At 38.0% G+C, this 9,693-nt stretch overlaps 2 long non-coding RNA genes across 2 annotated transcripts; both read left to right on the top strand.

The window, feature by feature from the left end:
- Positions 1 to 837: 837 nt before the first annotated feature.
- On the top strand, positions 838 to 1,888 carry LOC137999005 (uncharacterized). Its single transcript, XR_011122865.1, has 2 exons — positions 838 to 1,249; positions 1,674 to 1,888. It is a non-coding gene; the product is annotated as an uncharacterized lncRNA (long non-coding RNA).
- Positions 1,889 to 3,261: 1,373 nt separating this feature from the next.
- Positions 3,262 to 4,308, top strand: LOC137999006 (uncharacterized). Its single transcript, XR_011122866.1, has 2 exons — positions 3,262 to 3,687; positions 4,095 to 4,308. It is a non-coding gene; the product is annotated as an uncharacterized lncRNA (long non-coding RNA).
- The last annotated feature ends 5,385 nt before the right edge of the window (positions 4,309 to 9,693 follow it).

The raw sequence follows: 9,693 nt of genomic DNA, 5'->3' as shown, positions 1-9,693 counted from the left end.
TGGCTTCTTTGAGCCACGATAATGGCGGCATTTTACTTGACACCTATTTCCACAGGCGCGTCCCTTTAATTTCCCGTTTATAGCAAAATTGATGGCATATGAAACGACCCTTGCGATAACATTGGATGACCCCTGATGAAGACACTATACATGAGTGTCGAAACTTTGGACATCGTAACTTTCTAAGCTACATTCAAAGCATATTCAAACCCGAGTCAGAGCAACATCACACAATGTCTGACAGTTGACGGTGTTACTAATACTATAATTAGCAATCCATTAAACCTTTTATTGAACATAAGTTTGGTGTCATTTTTGTGCGCGGTTACCTCAGATCAAGTAGTATAGTGATTGTCGGTACGATCGCATTTTGACAACGAAACTTGAAAAATGTCATTTTTAATGTAGGCAAAAATGCTTAAAAGCTAGATCAAATCTGCCATTGCTGTGACAGCCAGCTTACGGCAGAGACTCACATAAAACCAAAGGACCTTTTTTATGCTGCAAAGCTACGAATCACTCGCCATCAACTGAGCGAAAGCAATAGGGTTCCAAGGTTCCTTTCTTTTCGCTCTCTTTTTGCTCGTCTGTTTAGCCTCGTCAGGATACAATTGCATGTTTGTTCCCGCAAATCGTTAATTTATTTTTGTTTTAGGCATACTTCTCATAATAAATATGATAGAAAATATCATTACTCTAGATCTTTAATTCTCAGGCTTTTGACTGTTTGTGAATGTTATCACGTTTCAGGAGACACTAATCTTCGGCAAGATGTTACCAATTAATCGAACTATTAGAGTATTGTGTTTCATAATTTAGAGGGTATCCTAATATGAATCGTGCAAACGATTCTTACCGGAAAACCCAACGACGAAAAAGGGTATGCAGGTCGGTGTTTTATAACTGACTCTTCCTTGCCGAGTTTAGTCAACGAGTAACTCTACCCACTACAACTGCAGCTGCTGCCAAAATTCATTCCGTCAGTGATTGCTGTCAAGGAGTTAACTTTCAATATAAGAGTGTTTTCAATAGCTTTTCGATCAGGTACACTAACCTGCGAACTCAATTTCGAGCTGCACGAAAGAAGCACATAGGTGATCGCTTACCCTTCAGCATGGTAAACAAAGCACTCTTCTTCGCTTTAACCCTTCTTCTGGTGACAGCTTTAATAAGTGAATCTGAATCATGGATAAACTCCGCGATAAAAAACGGCAAGAAAAGATTTTTCCAAGAAAAGAAAATTGCCCGAGTAAGTAACCGTACCTTATAATTCCTATCAGGATTATTCACCGCTCGACGCTCTGAATCTGAGAGCCGCCCTTTTTTTCCTTTAGTATTTTCGGGAACGGATGATTCAACAAATGAAATTGGCGTTATATGTTGAAATTGGTCCACTACGCATAATGACACTGAAAAGAATGGAGACATCGATACTTCTTTTAAGAAGGAAAGAAACCTCGCATAATTGAGTGTATTCATACAACATCAAATAACTCTAAACTGTAACGACAAGGAACCAGATAAAACCACAAATTTTATCGGTTTTTTAATTATAAAGTTGTTGACATTTTGAAGAGTTTGCTTAAACTTAGTTCGCTTATCTCTATTCTTATAGTTTATGGATGCTTGGATTGAAGGTCTTAATACTTTTCTCTCTCTTCTTTTAATTTCAGAATGAAGAGGGGATGGATTCGCCGGATATGAACGATTTTTCTCAGCGTAAACGAGAGCTTTGTGCCGCTGCGAAAAGATTGAACTGTGAAAATATAGAGAATGCAAGAAACCTTAAGGATTAATGGTTCACGTGTTAATTTGTAGTGATATAGAAATGTAATCCAGCTGATGTTTTACCTATATAGAGCAATAAAACGAAATGTATTAATCATAACTGTGTAGAGCTTCTCGTTTAAACTTGTGAAGACATTTTTCGTTTCCGTTTCATTTTCTCTCGACGTATAATTCGTTTTCTGAGGGTCGTCCGAGATAGGGAAACCTCACAAATTAGAACTGACGGACAGGAGAAAAGTATCTTAAGTTTCCTTAGCGGGAACGTTAGCTAATTGAGTCCCTCCCAGGGGTTTGGGGAAACAAGTGATCATGGCTAATTTGAACTAAGGAACTCGCGAACAATGACAAAATATTTTAGGGAACCACTGAACATAAACAATTTTAGGGATCAAAAAGCTGGGAACAAGTTTGAAAATACTTCCGGGAATAAGGGAACACAATCAAATTTTGAAACGGAACAAGGAAACCAGTACAACCTATTGGGAGGGACTCCTACTTCCCGGTCAAAGTGCAAGGAGAAAGAGAAAGAGCACGAATTAATTTGAATTCGAAAACAAGGGAACAAGAACTGATAGTCACTCTATACTGCTTAACCGTCATTGCCTGCTCCTGATTACGATATTTCCTTTGTCTAACAAGGGACCAAAATTCTCCGAACCACAGTTAAATTATTGCTGAAATGTTTAACAACTATTACTAAATTATCAGCTTCGCATTATCTCGGTTATAAGCTGACATACCTTAGTTTGGACCTTATATGGTAAATGTTGTAAATGTTTGCGCTAAGCGTTGAAAACCTAAGTTTTTTTTGCCAGAAATTCCTCTCTGAATAAAGCAAAAAAAAAAAAAATTGTTGAAAGTTTGGATCAATTCCGACGTTTAGAAGTACAGAAAAAGATAACAAATGTTTTTGTGATTTCGCACGGATTTGCTATCTTTTTCGCTCGTATTTGCTCCCTTGCTTCGCTCCCATTTCTGTTTTTTCTAAACTTTTGGAGTTTAAGGAATTTAATAAGACACTTATTCCATTCGCGCTCGATTCTCACCGGAAAACCCAACGGCAAAAAAAAAAAAAAAAATATATATATATATATATATATATACTTTAAGAGGAAAAAAGGACGCAACTACATTTCCCGACAAGCCTGTTTCGTGAATCGCTTCACTCTTCAGGGGTTTAAACCCCTGAAGAGTGAAGCGATTCACGAAACAGGCTTGTCGGGGAAATGTAGTTGCGTCCTTTTTTCCTCTTAAAGTATTTATTCCGCTCTGCTTTAACGTATTGAGCACTGTTCCACGAGAAAATCGACTTACAGACTCCCTATATATATATATATATATATTAGATATATATATATGTATATATATATATATACATATATAATATATATATATATATATATATGTATTGTATATGTATACAATGTGCCCTCCCGGTTGTCACCATAATGGCTTTATGGCAACTCCTGAACTTGGGCACAGGATGCACAGGATGGCACAGGATGTATTACATATAATTATATAATAAGGGTATGTCGGTCGGTGTTTTATAACTGACTCTTCCTTGCCGAGTTTAGTCAACGAGTAATTCTACCCACTACAACTGCAGCTGCTGCCAAAATTCATTCCGTCAGTGATTGCTGTCAAGGAGTTAACTTTCAATATAAGAGCGTTTTCAATATCTTTTCGATCAGGTACACTAACCTGCGAACTCAATTTCGAGCTGCACGAAAGAAGCACATAGGTGATCCCTTACCCTTCAGCATGGTAAACAAAGCACTCTTCTTCGCTTTAACCCTTCTTCTGGTGACAGCTTTAATAAGTGAATCTGAATCAGCTTTTAACATCCCGACAAGAAACAGCAAGAAAAGATTTTTCCAAGAAAAGAAAAATGCCCGCGTAAGTAACCGTACCTTATAATTCCTATCAGGATTATTCACTGCTCGACGCTCTGAATCTGAGAGCTGCCCTTTTTTTTTTGGTATTTTCGGGAACGGCTGAATCATCAAATGAAATTGGCGTTATATGTTGAAATTGTTCCACTACGCATAATGACACTGAAAAGAATGGAGACATCGAAACATTGTTTTAAAAGGAAAGAAACCTCGCATAATTGAGTGTATTCATACAACATCAAATAACTCTAAAATGTAACGACAAGGAACCAGATAACACTACAAATTTTATCGTTTTTTTTAATAAATGAAGTTATTGCAACTTTATTTCGCTTATCTTTATTCTTATAAAGTTTATGGATGCTTGGATTGAAGGTCTTAATATTTTTCTCTCTCTTCTTTTAATTTCAGAATGAAGAGGGGATGGATTCGCCGGATATGAACGATTTTTCTCTGCGTAAACGAGAGCTTTGTGCCGCTGCGGAAAGATTGGGCTGTTGAAAATATAGAGAATGCAAGAAACCTTAAAGGAATAATGGTTCACGTGTTAATTTGTAGTGATATAGAAATGTAATCCAGCTGTTTTACCTATATAGAGCAATAAAACGAAATGTATTAATCATAACTGTGTAGAGCTTCTCGTTGAAACTTGTGAAGACATTTTTCGTTTCCGTTTCATTTTCTCTCGACGTATAATTCGTTTTCTGAGGGTCGTCCGAGATAGGGAAACCTCACAAATTAGAACTGACGGACAGGAGAAAAGTATCTTAAGTTTCCTTAGCGGGAACGTTAGCTAATTGAGTCGCTCCCAGGGGCTTGGGGAAACAAGTGATGATGGCTAATTTGAACTGAGGGACTCGCGAACAATGACAAAATATTTTAGGGAACCACTGAACGTAAACAATTTTAGGGATCAAAAAGCTGGGAACAAGTTTGAAAATACTTCCGGGAATAAGGGAACACAATCAAATTTTGAAAGGGAACAAGGAAACCAGTACACCTTACTGGGAGGCACTCCTACTTCACGGTCAAAGAGCAAGGAGAAAGAGAAAGAGCACGAATTAATTTGAATTCGAAAACAAGGGAAAAATTAACAATTAGACCCGTAGCCCGCAAGGGCTACGGGTCAATAGCCCATGAGGCGAAGCCGAATGGGCTATTGACCCGTGGCCCTTGTTTTAGTATCACCCACCTAGTCGGACAGAAATGGCAATAATAAAGTTAGGAAATGCAAGTTGAAAATATATTTATTTGGCAATAAAACGAGAGAAAGCGTCACGCTTTTCGCTACTCGTGGACTATTACTAATAGTCCTCTAGTAGCGCAGCCAAACAAAATGCAGCTTTTACATTAGTCCCCTAGTTGGGTGATACTAAGAACTGATAGTCACTCTATTTTGCTTAACCGTCATTGCCTGCTCCTGATTACGATATTTCCTTTGTCTAACAAGGGACCAAAATTCTCCGAAGCACAGTTAAATTATTGCTGAAATGTTTAACAACTATTATTAAATTATCAGCTTCGCGTTATAAGCTGACATACCTTAGTTTGGACCTTATATGGTAAATGTTTGCGCTAAGCGTTGATAACCGAAGTTTTTTTTGCCAGAAATTCCTCTCTGAATAAAGCAAAAAGAAAAAAAATTGTTGAAAGTTGGGATCAATTCCGACGTTTAGAAGTACGCAAAAAGGTAACAAATGTTTTTGTGATTTCGCACGGATTTGCTATCTTTTTCGCTCGCATTTGCTCCCTTGTTTCGCTCGTATTTCTTTTTTTCTGAACTTTTGGAGTTTAATGAATTTAATAAGACACTTATTCCATTCGCGCTTGTTGGATATGAGACTGGTTATAGCCAACTCGGCTCTACGCGCCTCGTTGGCTATTTACCATCTCATATCCAACGCGCGCTCATGGGATAGCTGTTAATTATTCTACGAGGGAGCCCTGGATATGAAGTTATAATCATTTTATATCCAGCAATCCCGAGTAGAACAATTGCTTTATTAAAAACTCCAGGATCAACAACTCCTCCATGTTGATTTTATTTATCTGCCTTGGTCAATTCCGGTCCAAAACGGCTTTTGTCGGTCATTTTTTCTCAAAGCTGCAAAAATGTTTTCAGTTCGCTTTATTGCTGAAGCGTTCCTTGACCATATTAGGTACAGTAGGCATATTTAACAATTAGACCTGCAGCCCGCAAAGGCTACGGGTCAATAGCCCGCGAGGCGAAGCCGAACGGGCTATTCACTGGTGGCCCTTGAAGGTGAAGAGTCTAATTGTTTTAGTATTACCCAACTAGCGGACATAAAAGGGAATAATAAAGTTAGCAAATGCAAGTTGAAGAAATATTAATTTGGGAAAGAAGGCGTCACGCTTTTCGCTACTCGAGGACTATTTCGAATAGTCCTCTAGTAGCGTAGCCAATTAAAGTGCAGGATTTGCATTAGTCCACTAGTTAGGTGATACTAAGAACTGATAGCTTGTGTCCGGCGAGCCAATGAAAATGCTGGAAATCTGATATCCGTAGTTCAGTATTTAATAATGTTAAATACTGTAGAATACCAGGAACAGATTCAACTAGAAGAGCCGGATTAAACACAACAAAGATCTTTAATGCCAAACATCGCTCACCGCGCTCCCGTTTTACACTGCACTCTTCATGTTATAGCAACACACTGTTTATGTAATCTACACGAAACACCCTACAAATACCACGGCGCAGGAGTACAGAAGCACAGCAAAAAGGTCACCATAAGTCAAGAGTCAATCTTCCACAAACTACCAATCATCAACTAAAGGCCAAATTTGTGGTCGATTGTTTGGTGCACCGCAGTATGTTTGGATTAATCAGTCACAGGGGGACACATAACCGGTAAACGCAGCGTCATTGGTCATCTTTGAAAACGACGGACGAACAAACAACACTTTTTATGCTTCGTGCTCCATATGATATATAGTCTAAGACTTAGCCAAGCCTAAAAGCGGAGCTCCCGTTTCTAGCCCCAGAAAGCAATACAGTGTGTATGAAATTATTATGCTTCTACATAAAGAACAAAATTAATCGTCATTAGTGCACACATTTTTCGTAATGGCCTTGATAGCACAATTTTTACTAATATTGAATTTGCCTACTTGTGACGAGCATTTAATCTACAAAGAATCATGTTATGTTTTATCATGACATTTACCATGTCTCAAAAACTCCTCGTCACTCGCCATGCCTTAGGCAACGTTTTTGTGATAGCATACATGAGATCTCTTTTTTTTTTTCAAACAAGGACTGGGCTATGGTTACATGTTCTTAAGGCTTTCAAATAAAGCAACAACAAAACTGACGAAATATTCAAAGGAGAAATAGACAAAACTTTGCAAAGAAATGTTCATAATCATTGTCCATAGTCTTTGATCGTGACGTAGAAAGGGCTGCTTGACCAGTCGACCAAAACGAGTGCGCATCGTTAATCTTAGTCCCTGGTCAGACATCCCTCCTGTTTCACAGAGTCTACCATGATGGTTAGTTCGGGAACATGTTGGTGAACTCGCTTGACCAACTCGTGATTTGTTTTTTTAATCTTTGTGATACTTGGCTTGTATTCTTATTATGTCTCCAATTTCTTCTGTATTTCTAACCCTCAGGTGTCTGTCTGGACAACATATGACCTGGGCGTGTGATGCTTGTCGACCACTGTTGCTTGGACCCATTTCTTCTCTTGCCAACCTCGTTTCCAGAGCTTTTCCCCATCTTTGGTTTCGCAGACAAACGTCTTGGGACATTTCATAAATTTGTCTTAAGTGCGACCCGACCCCAACCTCACTAGCATCAATCACAAACATTCCAACATACTTAATTCATCAGACCGTTGCGAAAACGTTTTCAAAACACTTCCTTTGGTGGTTTAACGCCGTTGCGAAAATATTAGTGACATTCTTATTAGGGCCCAGTTAACTAAAACACCTTGTAATGATAATTTTGTCGCTTCTTTTCGTTGCAGAAGTAAAAGCTGCCCACCTTGCCCCTATATAGAACAAGGCCGTAATGAAACACTTTTCACTCTACGGGTAAAACGCCGTAAAATAAAATCTCACATTACTTGTAACACTTTCAATGTTATTTACATGATTCAGTCCTGGATTCAGTGTAAATTGTGTAATCATCTTCAGTATATCGGGGAAACCAAACGCTGCCTTAATAAAGACCGTCTTAAAGGGACACAGATGCCCTATACACCTTTTCCCAAAATGGCATCCATTTAAATATTCTTTTGTTTTTATTCAAATTAGCCCTTGATGCCTCGTTCTTAGCTTAAAATTCAAAAGAATATTTTATCTTGAACGAGGCAACAGCGGCCATTTTGGAATAAGGTGTATACTCAGTCGCACTATCAGACAGCAGTCTCAGAACATTTTCTTAGCAATAACCATTCACACAGTCATATGTTTCTCATTCCCATTGAAAAGCTCATCAATCAACGTGACTCTTTTAGGAAAGCTCGGGATGCCCATCTTATTGAAAAAGCACAAACTACAGAACCTCTTGGGATAAAGAAGCGTGACGGATAATTTAATTTAACGATCTCGTGATTTTGTATATAGTGTTTCAATGGCATTTTATTGCTGGGTTGCCATAGGCAATCCAGTTAGAAAATGCGTTTGTTTGTTAGTTTTCTTTTTTTTTTTTTCGTGTCATGAAAAGTTTTGCTTGTCACTCCCCTGCTAAGTGGTGTCTTTGTGCGTAGAGTCTTCTGTGCGTATTTGTTAGGTTTGAGGGGGCTCGGGTAATGCGTAGATTTCTCTGGTGCACACAGGAGAACATTTAATTATTAACCTGCAATGGAGCCGAAAGTCATTGTAACGCGAACGGCGTTTTAGTGCATCTTTAAACAACATATACCCTTATGGAGCTCAAGAATGGAACGTCAATTGGATAAAGAAAACAGGCGGTGAAAATTAATATCTGGAATCTTAAAAGCGATGAGTAATGGACTTCGACAACAATCTATCACTCGTCGAGCCGAAATCAAAGTGAGCTGTATTTCTAATGTTTTACCATTCAAGTGTGCTGTTATGTAAAACACTGAAACCAAATGGAAAATTCTCAGGTAGCTTATGGCTTCAACAAAGACAAAGAACAAATCGAACACCTTAAGTGGATCTGTGATCTCTGTTGTCTGGCTTTTGTATAATTTTATTTGTACTCAACTCTGCACAGTCTTCAGGTAAAAAAATAATTGGAAATATGACAGCCAAGAATTATTTGAAAGAAAGCTTGTGGTCTATTTTGTGCTTCATTATTCAAGGAAAATGTTCTTCATGGAAACGGTTTGAGCCTGAAATTTATTTTGTTGATATTTTGTTACAATTTGACACGATTGAGTTTCTTCTTTTCACGCACGTAATCAAATAGGAAGGGGTTTTTGCCTCTAATAGCATATATGTTTTTTTCAAAAACTTTTTCGCTGGTTAAGGTGGCCTTTATGAATTTATCATGTTTTATAACATGCGAGCTTAACTGGATAGTTTTTATGGCAACAGTAAAGCATTTTCGTGTCAAACTGAGGTTAGCGTCTTTCTTTGTATTTGCCGTCTGCCGTAACCTTGATTTCCACTCTCAAAATTACCTCCAGAACCTACTTTTTGCGTGGAATAAGCTTTTAGAATGATATTCTTGTCTTCTGTGGTGATACTTAACGATTCGGGAATATTTTGTGAAAAAATATTTATAACGGGTCACTCACGCAACTTGTCGCCCGATTATGCATAACATCCACTTGGCCTTTTGACATCCCATTGAAAAAAACTCGTAAAATATTCGCGGCCCGGTCAATTTCTCTGAAATTTGAAAGGATGATTGCTAACGATGTGAGAAAGATTTTTCACAATAATAAAAAATTCCTGTGTTAAGCATGAGAATTCGACGAAGAGGTAAATGCGACTAAATTTGTTGTGTGCGTTGCTATTTTTGTTTTGATTGTTGTGCAAATTTTGACAGAGAATATTAAATTATGAAAAA

Source organism: Montipora foliosa, chromosome 4, assembly GCF_036669935.1.
Source record: "Montipora foliosa isolate CH-2021 chromosome 4, ASM3666993v2, whole genome shotgun sequence".
NCBI classification, from domain to species: domain Eukaryota; kingdom Metazoa; phylum Cnidaria; class Anthozoa; order Scleractinia; family Acroporidae; genus Montipora; species Montipora foliosa.
Note: the sequence above shows the minus strand (reverse complement) of the source record. Positions and strands in the feature narration are given on the sequence as shown.